This window comes from Rhinolophus ferrumequinum, chromosome 26 (assembly GCF_004115265.2).
Source record: "Rhinolophus ferrumequinum isolate MPI-CBG mRhiFer1 chromosome 26, mRhiFer1_v1.p, whole genome shotgun sequence".
NCBI classification, from domain to species: domain Eukaryota; kingdom Metazoa; phylum Chordata; class Mammalia; order Chiroptera; family Rhinolophidae; genus Rhinolophus; species Rhinolophus ferrumequinum.
The window spans coordinates 26,813,062-26,838,429 of NC_046309.1; the positions used below are offsets into that span (position 1 = coordinate 26,813,062).

General features: G+C 36.2%; 1 protein-coding gene across 4 annotated transcripts in view; it reads left to right on the top strand.

Annotated features, from left to right (window-relative positions):
- Positions 1 to 25,368, top strand: part of TFEC (transcription factor EC) — a 189,620-nt gene that overhangs the window by 106,075 nt on the left and 58,177 nt on the right. Inside the window, exon 1 of one of the 4 annotated variants that reach the window (XM_033098600.1) lies at positions 9,238 to 9,374. The exons of 2 other annotated variants lie outside the window; for them this stretch is intronic. The gene's annotated coding sequence lies outside the window, so the exon portion shown is untranslated. Of the gene's footprint in view, positions 1 to 9,237; positions 9,375 to 21,413; positions 21,511 to 25,368 lie in introns of those variants that run through there. One more of the 4 variants, XM_033098601.1, reaches the window with a different exon arrangement.

Consider the following 25,368-nt stretch of genomic DNA (forward strand, 5'->3'; position numbering starts at 1 on the left):
TCTCTTCTTTCTCTTAGGACATTTTTTGGTCTCCTCATTTTGGCTGCCTCCCTGTGTTTATTTCTATGTATTAGGTAGGATTGCTATGCCTCCAAGTCTAGGTAGAATGTAGTAGATGTCCTGTGGGTCTAGTGGCACAGTCACCTTGGTCACTAGAGCCAGTGTTCCAGGTGTGTCCTTTGTGTGGGTTGTGTGCGCCCTCCTGTTATAGTTGAGCCTTGAATTCTGGTGGCATCTCAATGGGAGGATTGACCCTCAGTCTGATTAGTTTTGAGGACTGGCTGTGACTACAGTGGAAGACCTCTTGTTCAGGGGTTGACCCTACAGAGAAGGATTTTCTTTAATGGGGCTCTGGTGCCTTCCCAATCTTCCCTTTGGATGTGCTATTTGTGGATTTTGTTGGGTGGTGCTCTAGTGTGGTCTGAAGGTGGGCATCCAGGTATATTGGTTCTGGGACCCCTTGGGAGGGGCTTTGTTGCAGGCCATGTCCAGCCACTGCTTGTGCTATGCCAGGGGCCACTTGCTATGAGCTACCAAGTGATGTGCAGATGATTGCCCCTTGTGCTGAGGTTGGAGGTACCTGGGAAAGGCTAAGCTGCAAACTGAGACTGGTAGCTGCTATTTCCAGGCTTGGACCTACTTAGTAATGGGACATGCCAAGGCCAGATGCTGTTTGTTTCAGTTTTGTGAACATTTGAGAAATTTTTGTAAAGTCCACAGCACTAGCCAAGACAGGCCATTTGTATGGAAAAGCCACTGAAAGCAGCTTGAGTGGATCCACAAGTTGGGTGGGAATCTCGGAATCACCAGGGTGGGGCAAATAGTGTTATCAGATATGGCATCCGCTATGTGTGCAGGCTGGGTTGGGGGAGGGCCCAAAAAAGGAACAGTGTCCTCTGCCAGCACCTCTGTCCAGTAGAAGGCCACGCCCTCAGCTCTCACCCTGAAACCAGACAACTCAGCTTTTCCCGTATGTCCCCAATGTCCCCTCACTCCTGGCCCCAGTGCTGAAACTCAGAGCGGGTGAGTCCATCAACAAGTAAGTCTGTGTGCAGTCCCTTTAAGAGGAGCACCTGAGATTCCAGCCATCCTGTCTCACTCATCCACAATCTCTGCTGTTTTCACAGCCAGAAGTTATGGGGACTTATCTAACCCTAGACTGGGGAGCTTGGTGTGGGCCTAGGACCCCTCCCTACTCAGAGAGGACTGCACAAGTGAGATATCCCTCCCAATTTTTAATGGTCACATGGTGTGGGACTAGCCTGCTCTGCCTCTGCCCCTCCTGCCAATCTTGATGTAGCTTCTTCTTTATATCCTTAATTATAAGACCTCTGCTAAGCTAGCTTTTCTTCATGGCTATTGCTAAAATTGTAATTTTGATGTGGTCATGAGAGGAGGTGAGCACAGCATTTACCAACTCCACCAGAAGACTATGACTCAGTTTTAACAATTCCTGTTTTAGCCCACCATTTTCTCATAAGAATTTGATGAGGGATTATTTAAATGATTTTTTCCATTCATAAGCTTATTTCTGTCTGTGTAACCTTCACTTAAACTGCATATAGTTTTTCAAAACTTTTGATTTTCTGTTTATAGAGTGTGAGACATCTATAATTAATGAAATATTGGTGGATTTTTATTTCTGAATCGTCTTGAGAGAATAATGTTCTCTTCTTCAGAAAAAAAGTCCTTCAGAATGAGGTATTCTTATGAAAAATCATTACATCCACATATGTTCATAAGGTACACTATTAAATTTAGTAGTCCCATCACATGTAAGCTTCAGATATTGTTGCTTTAATGCATTCCCTCACTACTTTGATAAAAGCCTTAAGATGTTGCCACTAGTTCTTTGATGATTTCCTCTGATGTTACAGTACCTTTCTTTTTTCTCCAAAAAATCTGTTTTGCATAAACATGAGAAGTCAAGGCAGTTTGAGTTAATGAGTAAAAAGATTCAAGTTTTGCAACAAAAGTACATATATTTGTGATCAGTTCTCTCACATATTATAGTCTTTCTCTTAATGTAAGGAAAGGTTTTTTCGATTTCTGCAAAATATAAATCATTAGCTTTAGAAGAAGCCCAAATACAAGTATGTTATTCAGGTTTATAATTTTGAGGTTTATACAGCTATTTCCCCATTAAATCAATGAGATTTATTGATGGAATTTGGAAGGAGGAGCATCAGATTGACCTAGATATTGACTTATTCTTATTAATTTCCCCATCATCCCTGCTTGACATCTGAATGAGTTTTGCATTCTGTTGAATTTAGGAATGGATATATGTATATATCCATTCCTATATATGTATATATCCATTCCTAAATTTAACAGAATGCAAAAATAAAGCCATATATAAAGTTAATGATTTATATATATATATATATATATATATATATATATATATATATATATATATATATATATCCAGAGCTCAGCTCTGCCTGCTTTGTGTTGAAATGAGGCAATGAAGTATAGTTCTCTCTCTATATATATATCTATATATCTATATATCTATATATCTATATAGTTTTAGCTTCCAAATTTTTGTGGCGATTACATTGAATAAAAACCCATTATGGATTACTTATTATGTCCTTATTTAGGTCCTACATTACTGTAAGGATGAATTATTAGCAAAGTAATAATAAACTTAAGTTTGTCTATTTTAGCATGAAGTTCTGCTATCAATTATAGTTAATAATATAGTATTGCATACTTGAAATTTTCTGAAAGTAGATCTTAAGTTTCTTCACCATAAAATAAAGAGTTAGCTATGTAAAGTGAAATATGTATTAATTATCTAGATTATGGTAACCATTTCACAATGCATACATCTATCAAATCATTATGCTGTATACTTTAAGTATATACAATTATATTTGTCAGTTATTCCTCAATAAGGCTGGAAAAAGTACAATAAACACTCTCAATATTCAGAATAAATTAATACTAGCCAAACAATTCCAAACTTACTTGTGATACGGGTAGTCTCTATCTCATATTACTTCTCTTTTTATCAATGTCTACACTGTGACTTTCCCTGAGCCTATCTAACCCTTTTAGTTCTTTCCTCTTCATATACAATACAATCCTTCCACTGTGTGTATATATATCCAAACATGTTATTCTGTGGTCTATTCTAGAAAAGAATGGCATTCGACTAGCTCTCAGTGGTACCTGTGGGATTTCATTTATCTTATTGTGTTAATATGTCATTTTCACTTTGCTACCTATATTCTGTGAATTGCTAACATAGACATCTAAAATCTAACTATTGGTTCTGACATTTTACCCTGTATTTTCCTTTCTTTAAAATTAAGGTTACTAGGTACCACTTTCCCTATTGTTTCTTCCTTGTCACACCTGGTGTGTTTCTCTAATACCATATTTATAGCTTTATATCGCTTGCCAGCAGAAAGTGAACAGTCGTAGGTGTGCATATTTTGTTGGAGATGCATCTCTTGCCCCTTGTTTTGGGAGCTGGCAGATCATCAGCCTGTTTCTAGAGGAGTTAGAGTCACCAATAGTCATATTATTTGCGTATATGTGTGTGCCTGCTTGTGTGTGTATGTGTGTGTTCTCTTTGTTTAAGAGCTGTCATCCACAACAGGGAGAGCATGACAGAGAGTATAGGACTCGTGAAATCCTTCGGTCTTTCAAAGCTCAGCTCTGCCTACTTTGAGTTGAAACGAGACAATGAAGTATAGTTTTCTCCATGAGTAGCAAGATCTACACACAGAGAAAAGAATGACCTCTGAGCACACCATTACTTGTCATAGATTGTCAGATATACCAACTTGGTCACTGCCACTTATCAGCTCTCTTTTTTTCTTTTTCAACATAGGAAATTTTCAAGGGGTTGAATTTTCCAGTGTTTCAACTTTGTAATTTTTAAAGTATGTTACCTTTAAAAAAAAAAATTTCATGAGGTATGCAAGTGAAAGCACCTAACACATCTTCTGGCATATAATACGCATGCCCTAAATTACTTGATTCTAGAGCTTATTGTGCTTATACTTTATAATAGCTGGCCTTCTCTAGCATTTCTTTCTTTTTTCCCTTTTATGTCTTCCTTCTTTTTCCTCATTAGTTGATAACATACTGAAAAGGAAGCATTACTATATGGGAAATGTAATACTTACAAATGTTATGTTGAAAGATAAGGCAACTCACAAAGTATACACCCAATGTAATCAGTATGTTTACATGCTAGTCTGGACACACCCAGTTATTTACATCTTGGGAAATATTTCAGTTAGCAGATTTAACAGATTCTTCTCATTTCAGTGTCATGACAGGATATAGGTAATCAAGCAACATGAACTAAGTACACTGGGAAATTCAGTATTAACATTTCCTTGAGGGAAACCTCCATCTACTAAGAATGCATTCCATTTTAAATTTCCTAAGACATGGCAGTTTGAGTTTATATATATATATGACTGTGTGTGTGTGCGTGTGTGTGTGTGTGTGTTTTAAATTAGGAAATGAGAATAAATCATGTTGGCTACTTCCTAAGATACTATCAATTAAAAAAAATATTTTTGCCAATGCATTAATTTTCTTGAGATTTGTTAAGACATTTATTGAAGCCCTCTGAGCTTTTTATTTTCCTTTGTTTAATTGCCACACCATGAAGTACCTACTACCAAAGTGATTGTACACACCGCTACATTTCTTGTCACCAAGAGTACGAGTCATCCACAAGAGAACATTTATACCTTGCTTTACTCTACTCATTTTGTTGAGGTCACATTTAGATTTTGTTAGAGTATTGCCTATTACATTCTATCTTACATGAGAAATAAGAAAATCTTAGCCCCTCTGTCCTCCTTCTATTTCTTATTTCACTTCATCAAAATGTAGTTTTATCAATTAAAAATAATAAAATATTATTAGTTAAAACAAGTGCACATTGATGGTTCTTTTGTATGCATGGGCTTTTTAACCTCTAATGGAGTGAAAATAAATGGAAACAGGGAAAATATTTCTACATATTTCTTTATTATATATCTATGATCTTATTACCCTTTCCAGATTTTCTTTCTATAAAAATAATTGTATTATTAGTTTTCTCAGGAAAACTTTGCTTGTAACAAAGTTTGAAGTTGTGAAATATCTCTCATATTTTTATGTTCCTCTGAAAGATGACAATTTCCACCTTGCAGATAAATTCTGGAAGGTGTTTTTGTTATAGATCTTAAGAATGAAAATCACAATGCTGATGAACACATATACTTTTACATAGAGTTTTTCTTCTCATTTAGTTCTTCTCTCCGCAAATCATGGTAATCAAAATTATCATCTTGAACTATCTGTCTACCTGTTCCCTTTCTTATTCTTGTGCCTACACTCTCTTCTTATTTATATTTATAGTAAAATGTTTGAATAAAGCTCATAGCTTATTAATGGATGGACTGATTTTGTTTTTTAGGTGACATTATAGAAGAATTAATCTTTACTAAAAGTTGAACACTAAATGCTATTGGGAGACTTATGCTCATTCATATTAATAACAAATATCCAAGTTCTCTCTTCTCAACACATAGTCAGATTGCAGGTTAATTTCTTTTGAAGTAGGCATGGCCATTGACAGCTTTGGCCAATGAATGATGGACAGAAGGGATGAGTGTCACTTCTTGCAGAAGCTTTAAGTACCTACATATAGTTCTCCATATTGTGTTTCTTTGAAAGCATATATGGAGATGGAACCTCTAGATACTGAGTGCTTGAATAACTATGTGGAGTAGAGCTCCCCCACTAATCTTCACTGGACATGTAGAGTATGAAATAATACTTTGTTTTTAATACTCTGTGTTTTTTCGGAGTTGTTTGTTATGACAGCATATCCTATCCTCCCTTGTCTGACAGAGAGCACCTGTACAATTTTGGCAGACTGTAGAAGACTTGTCATTTTTTAATCTCTAGGGAGCTGCAGTGTCAATCACGGGAGATGCCATCTCATTTGGAACATCCTAACATTACAAAGGAAGAAGCTTTATACTTTTATATGTGTTATGGATAACACATCGTCTAGTCAGAGTATAGCAGTGCTCAGATTAGATGGCAGTCTCCATGGAATATTTTTGATTTCTGGAATTTTATATATAATAATCCCTTTCCAATTTTAAATATATCTTCCCTCCTTTACCTTAAGGATTTGTTACCTTCCAAATGCAAATGCTTGTGGGAGGGAGAATATTTTATGTCTCATCAGTCATTTATACCTCAGTGAATAAAATGTGTAATGAATTAATTATAGAGTTTTATAAAAATAGTTTTAGATAGTGGCAAAGTGGGGAGATGATACGGCATCATGGCACCTGTCTGGCAAAAGGGAAAAGGACAGACGTAGAGATTGCATGTTTAAGACAAATTTTGCCTGCTTCATAATTTTCAGAAGGGCTGACTCTTTGTGGAATACTCCAGTGTATGCCACGATTAAACACAAGCTCTAGGGAAATCTTAAAGCCCTTAGCATCATAGAAGAATTAAATTATATTAATGCCCGTCAGGTTTCTAGAGACTCTTTGTTCTTCAAAAGTGAGTTGTTGGGGACAAACTTAGGAAAGTCATTTGGTTCTCGTGATTGAACTTACCCATTTCTCACAGAGCAATAATAAGTCCAGGCACTGTTGCTAACATGGATGGATTAATGAGTTGATGTTTCTGAAGTTCGCTGAGGTAGATAAAGAGCATTCTGGAAGTTAAAAAGCACTACTATTGCAGCTGTATAGTGTTGTGCACAATTTTACATGTGTTCCACAGCCCTTTTGCCTGATGTGCTCTTGTTAAGGACATGATAACTTTGATAGAATAAAACTTAAGCACAGTTTTAAAATACATTTTTAAAATTTACAAATATTATACTTGCTAATGGGCTAGTGAAATGGTAGGAATCTAGACAAGTGTTTTAGTGGAATGAACTCCTGTATGTTAGGTGCTCTTAAATGATACTTGAATTCAAGATCAGATTTGACATTTAGGGTTCATCTTAAAGTACTATTCAGGCAAAGTCTGGAGTTATCACGTAAAAACAGGGCATAGTCACTTTCTAACTTCTGCACTTCCCCAAACTAGTAATGAAATCTGACTTTTGAATAATTGATATCAATTATTTGCTCAATTATTGTAATATTAACCTCTCTAAAAGTACAACTCATATTCATGAGTGACATACAAATTCCAGATCTATATACTCACATTTATTTGTTTGTTTTCTCTAGTAAGACTAATCTTGGACTTGCTTTCCAAACTTCTTAGAAGAGATAAAACTTTTCCTTTGATTTATTTGATTTCTTTAAGGAAAAGCTAGGTTTCTTCGGTGTTTAACAGATTGAATGTTTTTCATAAATTGGATGTTTTTCATAAATTAGTGATTGTCTTTAGCTCAGCTACCGTTGGTAAGGTTACAGGTGTCCACATGAACATAAAGACTCTCACATCTCACGTGTGGTGTGTAAAATCAATTACGATTAAAAGGATTTGTAACAATAACCTTTTATTTTTGAGACTGCTGTAAAAACAATCTGAATAACAACAAATACATTGTTTTTCTTTTTTGAAGGGCTAATATTCTGACTTGTAGTCTGCTTTTTACTTATTTGCAGAACTACTTTCTGAGTCCATTTCTAAAGGTGCGTTAGCTGCTACTTGGCAAGTAGCATTTTTTTTCCTGTTTCATCTGTTAATATTTTTTAACTTATGTTAAAGTTAAAAATGTTTTAACTTAAACATTTTTTAACTTAGACATTACCTATTGTTAATTGATTACCTTAGTGTCCCAAAATATGTTTGACTTTAGAAACCAACAAGCTCTACTTTCATGGCATTTCTCATTTGGATATTCTATTTCCTCCAAAAATCAGATGTAAGAAAACAATCCTTTTATTCCCCACATAATTATTTTTGTTATTTCATACATTACCCTATTAGATTACTGCTTTCCTGCCTTTAGCGAATTTAAATCATGGGTAATTTATCTTCCAAAATCTATTAGATTTTAATCTTCGCGAGGGTATTCACAATAACTGTTTGTCTTTGTATCCCAGTGCCTGATCCATGGTAGACAGATATTCAATAGAAGCTCTTTAATAAATGAATGAATGAATGAATGAATGAATGAATGAATGAATATGGTGTTAGTGTTGGAGGAGGAGTTAATATGAAGTTAAGGCTTAGTATTTAATACACACTGCCTATTGCGTGACGGGATCAATCCTGAGTACTTGGAGTAGATGCTGCTGGTGTTCTAGCTGTACTTCCATGTCCCTGTGAATGAGAGCTTGTCTTCAGTGGAAGTTTTGTCAGAGGGCTGCCCTCCGCATGACAGAATCCACTGCTCATGTGTAACTTGGGCAGGAGGCATGATGTTTTCAAACAGAAAGGCAAGAGGAATGTGAATGTAACCTATGCATGAAACTTCAGTAATTAACATAAACACTTTGCTTCATATATATTGTTTTTAAATATAGGTAAAATAAGCAAATGGTGTAACTGTTATAGAATGAATGCGATTTTTCACAGCACAAATTATAGTACAGGAACCAAGCTGTATCTTTAGATTTTTTAAGTTCATGCAGATAACTACGTAATATATAAAATGAGACCCCTTTAGAAGTTCCATTTATAAAGGCTATAAGTGAGTGAATAGTGCTTAAAAACACAGATTAAAGTGGTTATGAAAAACAATAAAAAATAGAAATCTTATAAGCTGAATTGCATGTCTTCCATCTACATGGACAAGATAAATATTACCCTGGAGCCACATTGAGAATAAAATTACATGTAAGGAAAATGTGATTACATGAAATATGGGAAATTTGATGACTTAGGTAAAAACTCAAAATCTGATCAACTCTATACAAAACTGCAATTCTTAACTGAAAATTGGTGCAAGTCAGTTTGTTGAAGAAATGTTAACTGTGGGACTTAACATGCTGCAATCAATGTGGGATCTTAGTCCATTTTGATAACAACCAATGTACTGCTTGTGTATATTGTGGGAAGAAATGTTAATTATGGGGCAATCATGGGATAAATGAGAGATTTTACTGTGCTGGAGTGGTTTTGTTAGAGTGCTGTTTCTCAAATTGGTAGCATATAAAGGAAGTTCCCTTGCTTGAAACCGCTGTGTCATTTCTTCTTCCTTAACTGAAATTCCAACCAAGTTTCAGGAAATGCCCTAATGAGCCACTTCTCTTTTCTCTTTCCTCAGCTAAGTGGATTCCAACCAGCCCAAATTATTCTCTATCTGATCGTGTACTTTGGTTGTCTCTTTTGGCATGGTGCTTATATTATGGGAAGAGGGATTATAATTTGGTGCTGTTTGTAGAGGTGATAACACTGATAGAATCCAATCCTTGCTGGTAGGTAACTAAACTGGCAGGTTAATTTTCTGTGTTTTAAACAAATTCTGAAGATGAGTCTAATCAATACCTATTTTACTTTGATATGTGTAGCTTGCTTATAAGTATGGTTTCATTTTGCATGATCATTAGGTATCAAGTTATTAGACTAGTCAAGATGTGATTTGCTGTAATTTGAGTAAAATATATCTGAAACTCTATTAATGTCTTATTTTAATCAAGGTGGAGAAATCACTGTTTCAGTTCATGATAACCAAAGTGATTTCTTCTTCCAGTTTAATATTCTTAGATATTTACTAAATTGGAACATGATTTAACATTTTATTGCATCTTATATGTTATTTTTTGAGTAAATGTTAATTTCTGTTTACATTTTAGCAATATATATTTCATTGGCTTTTAAATGTAGAAAAATATGAGTACTGTTCATAGAAGAAATAACTTATGTTATTTTTTAACATATGTTTAGCATATGTTATTTTTCCAGGATTAATTTTTTTTTTAAATGAAGATTTGAATCCAGAAATTTTGTGTAGGAGATGTCAGGTATCCCAGAGCAGTAATTTTTTATAGTAATAGTTTTCAGTTGTAATAATTAGAGTTGGAGCAGGGAGTTGAAGGTTATGTATATATCTGTGCATCTGCTACGCACACATATATGTGCATAATATAAATATCTATAATATATATTTTTTTATTTACGTGGATTATAATCTCATACTTTCAATACTGTCTTAAAATGTTTCATTGAAATAGACGTTTTGAAAAAGAAGAAACCTGAGGTAATATTTAACTCATTTCATGAAATTTATTAGTAACTTATTTACTGAAAACTGCACTTAATATTAAGAGACTTTAAAATAACTTTCCCAGTTCTTCCCTGTACAGAGACTGTATCAACAAAGCAAAATGAAACAGAATGTAGAGTTCATTTCAAGATTATTTAGACAATTCTGCTTCACTTCTATTTTAGATGAATTTGAAGATAGCTTTATACTTTTGAGTAGCTTTTGAATTAGTGGTAAATCTTTTACTTTGTTTGGTAGAAGCTATCTTAAAGGAGACAAATTTTGTGATCTCTATTTGCAGAATTAAAATAATTTTTTTAATCTATAAGACAAATTATATATAATTTTCATGTTGTCTATTTCTTTGGTTTTAATTACTATACTTTTAAATTTTCTGTTTCAATCCGAAGCAGTAGAATAGTTCAATGTATGAGTAAATTTTGTTGAAGTGAAACTTGGAGTTGACGTCAAAAAATGAAACAAGCTGAAAAATGTTTCTTAAAAGTCAGCGCAATTTTAATGACTGTGGCACAATAGTTTCTAATAAGTTCTAGATAGCCAAAATAATTATGAGGCATTTAAATATTATGCAAGTTTCTAGCATAAGTGAAATATTCAGAAATGGTCATAATTAACACAGTGGAAGTAGAAAATAATTTTGAAAACAGTGGTTTGAAAGGAGAAGCTAAAAAAAAATTCTTATACAGCAGTTTTAAATGAACTAATGAAATATGATTAAAAGGGAATAATGATGGATATGGATAAAATAATAAACATATTATACATGTGGTAATGCAATAATTCAATTTAAATCAATGTACAAATAAAATGATCTGAAATCAGCTGGACATATCAGACTGTTCATAGAGGTAAGTTTAATTAATTCTTACAGTAAAAAATATTAGATTCAGCAAGGGAGTGATAGCAGATCCAGAAAGGTAATGTTTACAAATAGCAGATTGCAAATTTTATTCTATTTGGCAAAACAAAACAAATGTATAGTGCGAAATATAGTTCCTGCGTAGTTTTAGAAAGTATGCTTATGTAGAAAGAAGAGTCTCTGAGGCATAGAGCAGAGGTTGCATGAAGAGAGCAGGGAGAATCACAAGTCTTGTAACAGGAGTCTTGTAGAAAAAATGACTAACAAGAAACTACTGTATAGAAATATTCCTTGTTTTATTGAGTTGTGAATTATCAGCCAGTTAAGCCATCTGTGGGATGGGGTGCAGGTGTTGGGAGATATATCAACATCTGGCAGATGTTTCTTTACCTATGAAAGCTTAGAGATTGATAGATAACTTTGTGATTCTGTTAAATTGCACTTACTGGACCTGAGACAGTCTTGGCCGCTTGCTCATGAACAAAACAAAACAAAAAATGGTATGAGAATGTATTATAGTTAGTTTATGTTAAGCATTGGGAAAATTGGGGAGATCGATATTGTTGAAAAGAGACATAGTAAGATAGGTTGTGGAATGTCCTCAGGTGGCCAGTTCTAGGAATAGATTGCTTAAGGAGAGAAAGCCCTGGTTCCCAGTTTTGTAATTGCTCTCTAGATACAGCAGAAGATTGAGCCTAACGGTCTTAAAGACCCGTTCGATTACAGTTTTTCTTTTTATCTCTTCAGGTTTGAAGAATAGGTGATAATTCTAAAGTAGAACTACAAAAGACAATTGAAGGGACTGGCTCTAGGAAACAGAGATTGAGTTTTAATAAGGATTGCCCTGCCTCCTTATATTCATTCTTGAGTTTCCATGGAAGAGTATTTCCAAATCACCTCTTGCCTTTCCTGGAACACTTCTCAGCCTGCATTCTAGAACAGGCTGTGATTCACTTTCTAGCTCCTTCCACTGAGACAGAGAATCCTTTCGTCCCTCCCTTTCGTCCCTCCCTTTGTTCCTTTCTTTCTTTATTTCTTCTTGTGTGAACATGTTTCCAATACAGAAGTTGATAGGTACATGAACAAACCAAGTTTTGAAAGATATCCAGCATCCTTACATTTATTTCCTTCCAGATAAGAATTTGAGCCAGAACTTTCTGTGTGTTCAATCAGTTATTTTCCTATTTCCTTTATCCCCCATTCTCTCAAACATCTTTCCCCACTCCCCCCAAATCGAAACCAGTCCCTACTGCACTGAAAATCTGACAGGTAATGATCTCAGCTAGTGTCTGTAGGGAATTTCTCAGCAGCTAAGATATTTACACTCTACTCCCTTTGATCCCGAGCAAATTCAAATGGATTTGAACCTACTGAACCATCTGAAGTCTGCAACAGTTTTGTAAGCAGCATTTTTTTTTTTTTTTTTTGCCATCAGACTAAGTTCTGGTAAACTTCTAAATTTTCTCTCCGCTTAATCAAACACTTTTCCTCTTCTGTAGCTTATGATTGTCCTTCCTGTGTGCCAAGCACTTTTCACATGATGGATGATTTGCTCTTTCCATCTCAATTATACCTACCATTAAACATTTTTCCCATAAGCATATTCAACCTTTACATCCACTCTGCTCTCAAAATTTAAAACATCTATTGTTTTTTATTGCAAACAACCATTTTTTCTTATTAGCCTTTTGAACACTTATTGTGACATGTGGGGTTATAATGTTTGGAAAACTCTGAGCATATCCATTCTTAAGTATAGAAACAAACCAGGGGGTGAGTCTGTCCAGTGAGGTGACTGATGACACCGTCCTCTGGAGAAGGTAGAAAATGTGTGATTTTTTTCTTGATCAGTACCTTAGTTAATCTTTATTTAAGTTTGGTCAAGTTGAAGGTGTATAAGTAGAGGACTGTACCAGGTACTAGGTTTTGAGCATAAGATTTATAAGCTATTATATGTTACCTGCCAATTAACAATTGAGGCATTTCAACAATTAATCACACTGAAAAGTGTTATAATAAAAGTATACAGAGGGTGCCAAAAATGTATACACATTTTAAGAAATAAAAAAAACTGTATAAAAATTGTAATAATAAATATCTATAACAAAAACTGAATACAAGTCACGTTTGACTTCTGCAATTACAAGAGGTGCTCAAAGTGGTTACCATCAGTATAATTTTAATAGTTTTTTCCTTTCTTAAAATGTATATACATTTTTGTGGCACCTTCTGTATATGAATTTGCTGTGAGTCTGGGGTTTTACAACGTGTTCAAAGAGATGATGGTTAAAGTATATCTTGAAAAATAAATAGCTATTCTCTAGTCAGGCAAAGGGTAGGAGAGAGGCATCATACTAAAAACTAGCATGCGCAGCATTATGAAAAACAAGCCATATTCAGGGGTCTTTGTTAGAGCGTGGCATCATTGTAGGGAATAACGAAAAGAGGGCTGGGGAAGTAAGGCAGGGTAGACCCTAAGAGTTCTGCTTTAAGTGCTGTAAGATTCTAGCAAGGGGAGTAGTTGGGTCTGATTGTGTTTTAGCAGGATATTTCTGGCCATTTGGGACACATACTGGAGGGATGAGAGAATACAGTCATTGGTTTTAGATTTGGTTTATCGAACGCTCCTGTATCTGCTTTGAGAAACCTGGAGAAGCGTGTGTCTCTGGGTAATACTTTGCAGAGTGGTTGCACCTCTGGCAGGAACCGAAGACAAGCATTTTGCTAAAAACATGATATAACCTCCTTCAAAAGAAAATCAAAGGTGGTGGACTGTGTCATTTTCACTGTAGAAATAACCACTTAAATGGAACATGGATTAGCTCCCAGACCAGTGGGCCAAGCAAATATTTGCAGGTGATTCAGTGATTTCTTTGTGGTTGCTGGACTTAAGTGCTGATAGAACACACTGTGAAATAGGAAGTCAATTCAGCAGTTTTAGCCTGCTACTAACTTGCCATGTGACTTTGAATAAGTCTCTCTCAATCTCTCTCTCTCTCTCTCTCTCTCTCTCTCTCTCTCTCATATGTGTGTGTGTGTGTGTTTGCTGAATACTTTAAGTTATGGTGAGGGGTCTGTTGGTGTTAAAGTTAGGTCTTCTGGGCCTGAAGAGCACCTCTGAATTTATTCCTGAGATATGAAACTCACGTTGGATGTGGGAGCTCTAAGATTGGAAATCCAGATCAGAGCCCAAAGGTGGGATCTCTCTCCGTCTTCTTATGGGATCCATGATCTCACATTTTGGACAGATTTTCAGAGCATGACGCATAACCATTGGCTGTTATTTAACGTATCTGGCTTCCCCCACCCCAACACCCTCTCTTGAAAACAGCCTCAGAGGACTCTGCGTTAGGACAGAGCTCTCAGAGCAAGACAAAATATAGAACAAAGCAACTCTTTGCATAATTTGGGAAGTAACCTTTAAGTTATCTTTACTTCATAGGTCCTTTCTACTTTTCCATATTTTCTAAAAAGTTGTTGCTAATAAATTTGCATTTCTATTTGTTTCAACATAAAACACTGGTTGTAGTAAGTTGTATCTAAATTCACTTACATTGAGTCCTACTGAACACACCCAGTGAAATGTATGGCAAAACTTGATCAGTTGCTTAAAACATATTTGTCTAAAGACAAAATAAACAACAACAAAATAGCAAGCAAAGATATTCCAGAATATCCCAGGAGAAGGAAAGAATTTATCAAATATATGCATAAGCTAAAATATTAAGTCCTCTACTGGGGGGTAAGTGGGAGTCAGTAAAAGTTCACTCGTCCGCTTGAGTAGTGGTCGTCTTGGAAGAGTGTTGGTGAGGATCAGTATCAGCCACGTGAAACGTTCTTTTCTCTTCTCTTTTCTTCGCCAGTTGATAACGGCTAACACTGATTGGGTTCTCATCAGTTACTAACAGGCTTTGCATGTCTCACCTCATTTGAGTCTGACAATACTCTCGAGAAAGGTGCTGTTATCTTCATTGTTCAGAAGAGAAAAGTAAGGTTTTTGAAGGCAAGGTGCCTTTCCCAAGGTGACCAGGGAGTAGTGATGGAGCAGGACCATGGATCTAAGTCTGTATGGTGCTCAGACACAGGTACATTATACAATCATTTTTGGGCCACTTTTAAATGTAAACTTTATCTTTGTTGTTCTGTTGCATTCATTTTGAATAAGTACCTATCTTTATAGCAGAGAAGGGGAGACGGTACAAGGGACAAGGTTTGGGGAGAATCAGAAAGCACAGCTGTGTTAAAAATGGCTCCCAGGCTTTCATATGGATAACAAGGCCTTTGCCTGTATTAGATTTGCAAAAATAGCAGCTGCAGAGGTAACAAGGGACCAGAATAGATGGCTCTATTTCATAAAATAAAGGGGCAAAGTGAAGAGACTCATTAATGTTGAAGCAGTAAATGGATAACCAGTGACAAATATCAAGTAGATTTGCTTCAGTTTGGTCAGAGAAAGGTCATTGATTATTTTTGGTTAAACTGGTTCACGGAGGCCAGGTCTCCACTAAAAAAGGGAATTAATTGCTTCCATTTCCCACTAATTGCCTCAACATTTCCCTTTGCTTTGTCATTGGAGACTTGGTCAGAGAGGCAAAAAGTCAAAAGTCAGAGTTTGATGGAATCTACATAAAAAGGGAATCTGAGGAGACCAAATTATGGCATTTGGTGTAATAATGATAATGATATTTAGCATTTTTCCCTGGGAGTGCTGTGGATTTTTTAGAGACCTTTTCAATCTTTAATCAGACCATAGGGCACATTTAAGAGAGTTCACTGTTTTTATTTCCACCTAGAGGATAAGGCATCACAGAGAGATGAAGTGACCTAGGGCAAGTCTCCTGAGATGTTAATCCTGCGTGTTGGATTATACCCTCCTACCCCGAGTTTTAGCTGGGAGCCTGGGCTCTTCCCAGAGGTATTATTCAGTCATGCTTGTTCGGAGTCTTTAGGCTTTTTGCACATTACCGTTTGAGATTACTACCTCTATTATGACAGAAAAATCAGCCAAGAAAACAGCACGAAAGATTTTGATGTCACAACAGTTGCTTGGTTTGTGGTTTATTAATTGATGTTCCAGCCATCTTCAATTAACAAGACATTCTACTTTGTATTTGCTGAATTAACTAGCCTTTGAAATCCTATCCAGCTCTAAATCTTTTGAAATACATGAGTTTTATATTCCAGACATTTTTGTTTTATTTTTTTAGAACTCAGAGTGGTAAGGACATGGGCTCTGGATATGATAGGTCAGTGTTCAACGATTTTGGCTTCTCTGATTTACTTGTAATACCTTCAGAGGCCCAGGAGACAAATTCTCTCTAGGAAGTCCCAAATATGCAATATCAAGTCCTTTTCTTTGCTTGAAGAACCAGAAATATAAGTTATTATTAATTAGATATGTATTACATTATGGCTCTTAAAAACATGGTGAATTAGAAGTAGTGTTGTTATTAGAAATGATAAAGATACTGAATGATGGAACTTTTAATTGGAACAAGGCCAAACAAAGATGCTGTTACAAAAGAAGTCTGGTACTTCATTAAAATACTTTATTCGAACAGATGTTCTCACAGTGATGGTGAACTTGAACTGAACTATCTTCCTGTGGTCAGACGCCTCTCCAGAAGTTGTCCGAACCCTACCCCATTGAAAGTGCCGTGTGCACAGTAAGTCGTTTAGTAATCAGAACAGTCTGAGGAACTGAATAGTAGTATTGCAGAAAATTCAGATGAGGGTACTTACATCTGGGAGGGAAATGTTTGGTCCAAAGGCACACAGCTTGTCCGTGAAGCACTTAGGTTTGAAGCCGGGTGGGCTACTTCCCAAACCTGCAGTGCTGACTGGGCTCCAGCAATGCTTTTGAAACCTCAGACTGCTATTCAAGGTTGCCATTTGTGCAGGCTGAGAAATTAAGTCACCCTCACCCTCATGTTTAAATTAAGTAAGGGATTCTTAAAGCTTGTTTTTCTTCTGACAAAAGTGACTATTCACACTAGGAATGGAAAACCATTATCAATAGTGACATCTATGTCACCAAACCCTGCACTGAGCCCTGTCTAAGTGTTTTAATTTAATCTCAAAGAATACAACTAGCCATTGCATTGTCAAGACACATGTCTCAATCCTCTGACCAAGAAACATTAGGAGCTGGGTGTATGGATCCTTTGGGCTCCTAGGGTGCTTTTCTTTTGTTTGCCTCTCCCCTTGCCTCCATCTGTAGCTCTCAGGCAGGCCCAGTGAGCCTTTCTCCCTGTGTGGAAGCTGAGGAAGGAGTTTGAAGGGAGAAGTAATTGTCAAACTAGTTACTCGCAACTTCTCTGACTTGTTTCTCTTTTAAAAAAATTCTTACATTGTCAATTACCATTGACATTCAATATTGTTTTATATTAGTTTCAGGTGTACAGCACAGTGGTTAGACATTTATATAATTTACGAAGTGATCCCCCCGACTTGTTTCTCTTAAACAATGTAACTTAATAAACCCCTTCCAAATATATAAACAGGGCACACCTACTAAAACAGGAAGAACTGGGACTGTGTATACATGGGAAACTGGGTTTGACTGTTTTGATTAACTTGACTGCTCAAGTCAGTCAAAAAGTAATCACCAGTTAAGCAAACCATTTTGACAGATTTTTGGCCCACTGTGACTGCTTATTTGACTGGCTTGCCTGTCAGGTTTAAGTGGTCAGATTGACTGGAGACAATCTAACTGGAAAATTTAACTTCGGAGGACGTGGGTGTCTGTATACCAGAATCTACTTTAAATAACGTTATTTGAAATCGGTACCTATTTTCCTGGGGCCAGTGAGAGAAGTTTGAAAGTGACACATCGCAACATTTGACTTTCTAGAGTGAGATGTCTTGCTGCTTGCTAGAGCTGGCAATGTATTTATAGGCTAAAAAACAATCACATTTTTCCCTATGCACATATACGAGTAGAGTTCAATAAGATTGAAACTCTACCCTAACTTGGCCAAGTCCTAATAAGGCATCATATTCTCTAACTCTTCTGAAGGGTTGATGACAGACGTGTGACTGCAAATAACTTCTCAGATATCAGGTTACTAGTTCAGTTGTTAGTGACTTGTGGTTCAGCAAAGTTGACCTTGCCACTAATAACAGTCTTTCAAAGAAGAATTTCTGAGAGAGAGAAGAAGAAAAAACCCAAAACAAAACAAAACAAAACAAAACAACAACAACAACAACAAAACGAACAAAAAAAAACCCAAGCAAAACCTTTGGCGAGGCAAAAGAATCTGGTTGACATTATTATTTGAGCTGCTTTTTAAAAGCAAGCTCCTTTATAGATCTATGCATATATTCCTTTAGGAATTTTTCTTTGAAATGAGCTCCCAGGTTTGGGCAAGATAAAACCACCACCATAAAGACTGAGAGAATGATTTATTTTCACATTTATGGGGAGAACATAACGAGGTTATTGTCTGCTATAAGCACATTGTTATAAGGTCTGGTTTACATTGGCTGGTTGAATATCCTAGTGCATTTACACTGAGAATTTGAAATATCCTGTTGTTTGAAAGACATTCATGTGCTGCTTTCCAACGCTCCTAAAATCCTAACTTTTCCATGCCAATGTTTTGTGAACGTTCAGGACTTAGATGCTATCTCATGTACTTTATTAAATAAGTTCAGTGATAAGATTAGATAGATGTTAGGACCAGAGTCAGTAATGAATACAATGACACTGTTCTTAAAACATTTTGCTTAATAGTCACATTTCATCTTGCGTTAGAGTCACTTGATAGATCATTCTACTTTTTCAAATTACATGATTAATAGAGGGAAAGGAAGCGTACTTCAGCTTTGTTTTCAAAGTTTATGCTTTCTAGTCATTTTATGATTGTTTTTAGCAATAAAGCCCGTTGACCTCAGTAAAAGTGAGGAGTAAATTAAATCTCACAGTTTGAAGAATGCTATAGAGAGTACTTGGAGATATACTTAAATTTTATATGTTCTCTACATTATAGAGTCATTACTAATAATGTTTCAATGATCATCTGGATGCTTCAAATCTTCTGCACATTTAAGATTATTTTCTTAGGCTATGAAAATGTGCAAATTTCCCTTCTGGCAGCAACTCATGTTGCTGCCTGATACGGTGCATTGTGCCCTCTTCAGGACTAGGGATTGCCATTTGAAAATATTTGTTAATTTGAGGCAAACAGCTTCATTTTCACAATCACTTCTGATGAGGAACAAAGACTCAGTAGTGAGACCAGTGAGGATGTGAACGCTTGCTTTGCTTCAGGGCTCCTTAACCTATGCTTTATGTCCACATTCTCATGGGCAGTACCCAGAGAACAAGGCTCCTCACCTCGCTGGCTTGCTGTGACGGTTACCTGTGACTAGGTCGGGGTGTTCGAAACCCTGTGCCTGATGCAAAGCAAACTTTGTGTACGTGTCAGCAATGTATGCTATTGTTATCACTATGATTATTAACATAGTTTTTACTTTAAAGAGAGCACCAGAATGGAGATAAGAGGGTTTGGATTGATTTTTAACTCTGTGCTACTTTAATAACTTGCTTTACATCTCTGAATCTTAGTTGGCTTATCAATAAAATCTGTCAAATAAGGGATCATATTCATATGGGATCAAATAAGAGATCCTAATAGGGATCAATGGATAACAAAGCGATCTGTAAATTATAAAATACTGTATAAGTGCTATTCATTATTGTCTTTGGGTCTCATACCAGTTGTCTACTTGCCCTGTAATCTGTGGCTACATATTTAAAAATTCAGTGTCAGTGAAAGAGAAGGCTCACACAAATGGTGACACTGATGGCAAAAGCTATTAAAATGGTGGAAAAGTTTAGAAACCAAATTATTTATACCATGCATCACTTTTTTTTAACTTAGCTCTCATGGAAACATCATATTTAAAGTTAAGAAAAGGGCCACCCTTTTGTTATTGTAAAATATCCTACAAATAGTAAGGAAGAAGATTAAAACCATGTTTGGTGCTGTAATTTTTGGAGATAATTTCCCATCGATAAGAGGAAGCATGGTTGATAGACAAGTACACATGGCCAATCAATCATATATGGTCAAATTTTTGCCCCCACCAAGCAAGTGATCAGTGTTAACAAGCATGGATATTTCTGGGGATGTCCAGTGGCTTCCTACGGTGGACGTTAGGGAGCAATCGAAGGGAAAGATGTTATAAAAGTCTGTGGGGGTCGTGGAGTTTCCCAGATGCAACAGCTTTCGGGGGGATGATCCAATGTCAGGCTGGGACCACAGCTCTTACCCTTTCAGTTCTCTCGCTCTCGCTCTCCTTACACTTGCTCTTTGGTCAGATTGAGTGTTCTCATCCATTGGCTAGTCCATTTTCTCACCCGTTAGCCTTTGCTCCCTTCCACATCCAGCCTTCACCCAGCTAATTCCAGTCAGTTGTCACAAGCACAGTCACTTCATGCCCCACTGCTCTTCTGTTATAGTTGACCATCCTGGTCCAGTGCAGCCTCTAAGCTCAGCCTCCAGGCAGCGGTCAAGGAAGACAGGACCAGGACAATATGCAAATTGGGACGTGTACAACTCCGAGATGTTCAGTTTCAGCTGGGCCTTCCACACAGCGGACATCATTCCTGCCCATTCTCTCCCATTCCCTTGGATAGATTTTGTATACTTTCCTTCTCTCATCCAACATTGTACCTTGTCACCTCTACCCACATTCTCAGCAGATGAATTTACCTATAACTTTACTGAGAAAATCTAATTTAAAAAGACATTTTCAACTCCCTTCCCAGAAACCTAAAAATACCTTTATCAAAATACATTTTTCTTTTTTTCTACTGTTTTGCAGAAAGAGAATATTTCTGCCAAAGCGAGGTCCCTTGCTTTAGGTCCCACTCAATACCTGTCTTTGCAGTCGCTTATTTAATCAGTCATCTTTTTTTGCTTGCATCTATGACCTCTTTTTAATTACATGTTACTGTCTGCATGTAAACATGATGAAGTCTCTCCACTTATAAACACACACACACACACACACACACACACACACACACACACACACATACACAGGCTCAAACCCAAACACTCCCAGGTATTAATAACTAACTGATTGGGAGAAAATTGGGGAGACAGGTTTTGGGGGTTGTCATTATGAGTACTTGTTCATATAAATTTTAAATTTTGAGGTGTTTGTGATCTCTGTCTGTCTGTCTCTCTGTCTCTCTGTCTCTCTGTTTCTCTCTTTATATATATAAAGCTGGACCTCCTACAAAGAAAGGAACTTTGGGACTTATGTTTTGTTAGTATGTGAATGGTATTTATAACTGTGGGCATAGATGACAACCATCCACATAGAAGTGAAAGAAGAGAAGGTGCCTCCTGCCGAGTCTCCTGGCACCTCTGCACTTCTCAGTCACTGCATCATTCCAGTGTCTGTCATCACAGGCCCGACTGGAACAGAGATGCAGACCGAGAGTCATTAGCAGGTAGGTGGTATTGAAAACCGTGGGAACAGATGACATCCTCCTCTGGGAGACTGGAGAGAAGAGAAAGTGCCTAGTGCTGCCCAGCGGTCTCCCCATTTACAGTTCACAGTATTCCTCCCTGCAGGCTGACTTCCATCTTACCGAGTCCCCGAGGTCCTTCTTCTGAGGACCTCACTGACCCTGTCACTTTCCTGCCTGCCAACAGTATCTTCTGCTCTTTCTCTTTCCTCATTCCTGTACCACTGGACTTTGTTCACATTTTTCTTGAAACTCTATCCTCCTTTGTCATTGTCAGCTCACACTGTACTAAGTTTCCTGATACTTTTTTTGAGATTCCTTTAGTCTTCCCTGTGAATTGCATGTTCATGTTACTCAGAGTTCTTCACTTGGCACTTTTGTCATTTTAAGTCTAATTCTACATCTTGTGTGACTTTATCTAAAACCCTAATTCAATGACTTCTGTGCTGACCCCCAAATCTGCTTCTCTAAATCTACACATCTAGCTGTTTACTAGGTTTCCCTCTTGGATGTTCCACAGGCACTCTGATTTCATTAAGTCTGGTGTTGAAAGTATTATCTTTTCTTCAAAACTTTTGCCTCCCTCCACATTTTTTACCTCCCTCCATTTACCTCCCTCCATTTATCACTTTTTACCTCCCTCCATTTACCTTATTTTGGCAAATGCCATCTTCTCCACCACTTCCCATTTCAGACTGGAGTGTTATAGCTTCCTTCCTCTTCACCCCATGTATAAATCAATCAAATATTTTCCTCTATATCATGGGGAATATTTGACCATTCTTTCCAGGATCAAATATTATTGCCTTAGTTTGGGCATTTTGTTCTTTTCTCCTGGAATATTCCCGAAAACTCCTAATTGTTCTTCTTGTGCCCAGCCTGGTCATTCAATAATTCAGTTTCCATATTATTGCCTCAGAGATATTTCTAAAATAACAATTTATTTCTAAAATAACAATTGAAAAGCTTCATATGGCACATTAAGGTTGTAAGAACAAAGCTTAGGGTAATATTTATTCCTTTTTATGAACTGGCTTCTGTCTGGTTTTCCATTTTTATCTCTCCTCACCTATACTCTCTTCATATCATATTAAGAAAAATAAGGAAAGAAAGAAATAGAGGAAGAGAAGAAGGAAGGAAGGAAGGAAGGAAGGAAAGAAGGAAGGAAGGAAGAATATTTTGCCTTTGTAATTTCTATTACTAGAGCATTTTAGTAACATTGAAAAGTTAATTAAAGGTGTTAGATTTAGAAAACAGACCTGTTAGGATTTTCCTCAAGGGATTTCAGTTCTGATAAGGAAATCCCATGGTACCAGCATTTCCATGGAGGGCGTTTCTTCAAAGCCATCAGAAAAATTCGTAGTGCTGTAAGAATGATAAAAGAAAACTTGGAATTAAAAAGGCATACGTATTAGTTTCCTATTGCTGCTGTAATAAAAGTCCTCAAACTTTGTGACTTAAAATAGCACACATTTACTATCTTATAGTCCTAGAGGACAATCTGAAATCATTTTTACTGGGCTAAAATCCAAGTGTCAGTAGGGCTTAGTTTCTTTCTGGAGGTTCTAGGGGATAGTATGTTTCCTTGCCTTTTCCAGCTTCTGGAAGTTGCCCATATTCTGTGGCTCAACATTCATCACTGTGACATCTGATTCTGTAGTCATATCTCCTTCTGTTTGATTCTGACCCTCCTGTCTCCCTCTTCTAAGGACCCTCCCCTGAGGGTAATCCAGGTAATCCGAGAGAATTTCCCCATCTCAAACTCCTTAATTTAATCACACCCACAAAGTCTCTTTTGTAGTGTATTCTGACAAAGCCACAGGTTCTGGGGATTAAGATGTGGACATCTTTGATGAGTGAGGCATTATTTTACCTATCACAAAATAATTGTAAATAATTGGTAAGAGTTTTAAAAGGGTAAAACAATATATTTTCTAATATATTTTTGTTTTCTCCTTTAGTTTTCAATGAAAAAGTTTTATTTTAATTGGTTAGTTAGCTCAACTTAGCATGGAAAATAGAATCCTGGATCTTCACCTCTGAAGTTACAGTAAAATACTTCCCAAGTATTCCAAATGACTATGGTAACAAGCATTTTGATTTTTTCCTTATTTCTCAAAAGTAATTGACACAAAAGAAAGATCTTACAAAGAACTTTTCTGTTGCTTCAATTCTTGCTGGCTTTTTATATGCATTTGTTTATTTCTTAAATTTATCCCTCAGAGGAAGAAGTAAGAAATTCCCAAATAGAATAATCATGATATTGATGTAAAACGAGCCAAGCTGAAAATAATATTATCTGCCTTCCCCACCCCTGTCTCTCCCCATCCACCCTTTCTCTCTTATGAAAAGGAGTTAGAGGTTTTTAGAAAAGAAACATCAAAGTAATAGTAAAGATGCTATAATGAAATTAAAATTTCTCCTGGGGAAGAGGGCTAGGACTCTTTAGAATAGTGCACATTTAATACACAGATCTAGAGACTGAAGTAGAACAAAGCACCTTCAAGAAAGACTCATCTAGAGTTAATATTTTGTGATGGCAGATTTCTATTATAGCATCGTGCCATACTGTATGGAGAACCCAGATCTTGCAGCACGTCACAGGTGACGTGAAACACAAAATAAAACAGAAACAAAATCGTACATGAATCAAGTCAAACTGTATTATGAGTGGGGAAGTTACCCCAAAGGTTTCTCTACCAGAGTGCAGTCAGTTGGTTTATATTTGTATTAAGATATGGGACTCATTTTTTTCCTAACAGTAGGGACTGGAGTTAAATCTTATTATCCTTGTGAGTAGATAATAAATAACTTGCAGTGGAACCTACTTGCAATCAAAAGAGGAGAAGTCAAGTTCACTTTCTTGCCTGTGGGATTGTGAGCAAGTCTGAAAATCTGATTGCGTTTTAGTGTCTTCATCTACAAAATGAGGACAAAAGTCCTTACTGAAATCATTGCACTATTTGATACCTGTGACTGTGACTACTATTATTTTGCATTCTGATCTCTCAACTAATCCATGTGGTCCTGGGATCAGTCTTCTTGATGAATTAATGTGTCATGGCTATGTACTTTCTATAACCGTGAAAAATGTAAAACAGAAGTGTATTTCTTTGATTCTAAAAGAACATTGTTCTTTAGTGACAAGGGGAAGGTGAAACTACAGTGACTATAACTGAGGGCCTTTCCTACAAGAAGGCCTAATTACTTGAAGAATTTGATTAATGTAGGTAATGTAATAACAGGTACATTTAGAACACAGAGAAACCAAAATAATCATATTTATTAGTTAAGTAAAACAAAGACAATATAAATTTTACCTTTCCCCTCCCCCAGGGAAACGCTAGTAATATCTACAAAAATTGAGTGATAGAAATGTACTTATGAAATAAAGCCATTTTCTTCAGTTTGTCAGTCAAAATGAATAATTTCAAAATCTCATTTTCAGCTAGATTATTTTAATATTTAACTATCTAAAATGCCCCAATCATATTCTTTAGAAAATGGTTAGACTAGAAGACTGCAGTTCTAATGATGACATTTTATTATGATAAAAATGACTTCATTAATTGATGATCATATATCAACTCATAAAGTAGATAAAAGATTTTAAAGGTTTTCAAGTTTGAGATAGTATAAAACCATTTGAATTGTTTAGAATTTTTTCAGGAATAAACATTTATGATTCTTTTATTCTTATTGTATAAATTTCTTTATTAGAAATTCAACTACATTAAGTGGCCAGTCCATTTGTTTTATAAGATTAACATATGTTGATCATATATTGATATTGTTCGAAATCTAACCATTAAGAAATAATTAAAAATGAGAAATATAATG